We start from the raw sequence: 2,624 nt of genomic DNA, 5'->3' as shown, positions 1-2,624 counted from the left end.
ACGCTGCAGATGTCCTCAACTCGAGGTGTTCATGTTTGAGTCCTCTTTCCCACAGCGCAGTTGGGAGGGTCCCCCCCCCCAGGGGTCCAGCCTCGTTTTCTCTCGGCGCTTCTGTAGCGTCTTCCTCACGTGCAGACCTCTCACTTGTGTTGGGTTTTGTTTTTGCACAGTGTGAGGAGCAGGGCTAATGTGATCTTTCCCGCGGGGCCGTGTGCAGGTGTGTGTGTGCGCCTAAGTGTGCCGTTCCTTTGGATAAATACCGAGGAGCATGGTTGCTGATTGTCAGGTGAGAATGCCTTTAGTTTTGTGAGAAATTGGCAAAGTGTCTCCCAGAGTGGCCACAGCCCGTTGCAGTCCCACCAGCAGCGAGTGAGCGCTCCCGCTGCTCCGCATCCTCACAGCATCTGATGGTGTCAGTGTTGGCTCCTGTCTCTCCAATCTGTGTGTTGCCTTGTGGTGCCTGTTTTTTTTTTTTTCTTGAAAAGCCAGGCAAGATGCACCAGATGGGAGGAGCTGCTGTAAATAGGTCTTAGGTGTGGCGAGGAGGGGGGACGGAGTGTGGTGTGGTCCTGAGATTAAGCTCAATCTTTAGTAAGTCTGTGCCTTCTTCAGTTTTCTTCTCCCCCTGGCTGGGACAGATGCTGGAGGGAGTGGAGTTGCTCTCTCCCTTCCCCAGTCAGCTGTGCCCTGTGTGGTAGTGTCTCCCTAGGGCCGGCCCTGTTAGGATCAGGGTGCTATAAGCCAGTCAGAGAAAGATAAATACCTCATGATTTCACTCATTTGTGGAATATAGAGAACAACATAGACTGATGAACAGGGACAGATCCAAAGACAGAGAAACAGCGATCAGACTATTAATCCCCAGAGGGAAAGTAGGGGAGGGAGGGGGCAAGGGGAAGAGATCAACCAAAGGACTTGTATGAATGCATATAAGCCAAACCAATGGACACGGACAACAGTGGGATAAGAGCATGAGTGGGGGGGGGGGAGGATGGGGGTTTAATGGGGGGGATGAGGACACATTTGTAATACCTTAACTAATAAAGAATTTAAAACAAACAAACAAAAAGATCAGGGTGCTCTGGCGCCTTTTAATGGCTCCTTCCCCTCCTCCTGCTGGAAACACGAGACCTATCTCTGCTATTTGCTGTGGGAACCTCATGCTCCTGGAGGATCTTGCCATAGGGTGGGGGTCCCCTATAACTGGATTCTTTGTTTTGTTGTTAATCCTCACCCGAGGGTATTTTTTTCTTTTTCTTTTTTTTAGAGAAAGTGGAAGGGAGGGGGGAGATATAGAGAGAAACATGGATGTGAGAGAAACATAATGATTGGTTGCCTCCTGCACACGCCCCAACCGGGGCTAGGGATTGAGCCTGCAATCAAGGTACTGCCCTTGACAGGAATCGAACCTGCAACCCTTCAGTTTTCAGGCTGATGCTCTAACTGCTTAGCTAAACTGGCTAGGGCTCCCTGGAGTTTTTAACTCTGCCGAGTTTATGCTGAGTCTACAGAGATTCATTACTTATGGTTCAGGAAACCCCAGGCGTAGGTTCCCCAGGCAGTTTCAGCTCACGAGTCTCTGCTCCAGGAAGCCATGATGACTTGTGTTCACATGTCTGTCTCTCCGGTCTTGGGAGCAGGGGTTTACCCTGTGTCCTCCCTTGTCTTACAGAGCCCAGAAGAGCAGCATCGTTTCAGTTTGTTCTGCTTTTTACTTGTTAGGATGGAGTGGTGACTTGCAGGTCTCTTACATGAGGAACCCAAAACCAGAAGTCATTTGGTGTGTGTGTGTTTTTCATGTATCAGTCTCTTAAGTCATGCAGAAAACAAAACCTGAAGTGAGAAAAACGTTGCTACAATAAGACTTGCTTTTATAATTGCCTGTCTACGTTTTCTGAAGCCTTTATTTCTTCACAGGCCTTGTGTCCTTTCATTTCACGCTGCAGGACTCCCCTGAGCATTTCTGGTAGGGCAGGTCTAGTGATCACAAACTCCCATAGCTTTTGCTCACCTTTTTGTCTTAATTTGTCCCTCACTTTTAAAAACAAAATATATTTTTATTGATTTCAGAGAGGAAGGGAATGGGAGAGATGGAAACATCAATGATGAGAATCATTGATTGGCTACCTCCTGCACGCCCCCCCACCCCCCACTGGGGATCAAGCCCAAAACCCAGGTTTGTGCCCTTGACTGGAATCAAACCCAGGACCCTTCAGTCCGCAGGCTGATGCTCTATCCCAGGGGTCCTCAAACTACGGCCTGCGGGCCACATGCGGCCCGCCGGGTGTTTTTGCTGCCGCTGCCTGTTGCTTAGCAGCCGACTAGTTTTTTTTAAAACTATAGTCCGGCCCTCCAACGGTCTGAGGGACAGTGAACTGGCCCCCCTTTTAAAAAGTTTGAGGACCCCTGCTCTATCCACTGAGCCAAACCAGTTAGGACACATCCCTCACTTTTGAAACACACTTTTGCTAGATATAAGATTCTTGGTTGACATTTCTTTCTTTTACCTCTTTCAAAGTATTTGCCTACTGTCTCCAAGGTTTGTGACAAGAAATCATTTGATCTCATGATTCTTTATATGTAACTAGTCACTCTTTTGATGCTTTCCAGATTCTGTCTTTTGA

The sequence above is a fragment of the Myotis lucifugus genome, unplaced genomic scaffold, assembly GCF_000147115.1.
Source record: "Myotis lucifugus unplaced genomic scaffold, Myoluc2.0 scaffold_1477, whole genome shotgun sequence".
In the NCBI taxonomy this organism is placed as follows: Eukaryota; Metazoa; Chordata; class Mammalia; order Chiroptera; family Vespertilionidae; genus Myotis; species Myotis lucifugus.
This window is presented reverse-complemented; position numbering follows the sequence as displayed.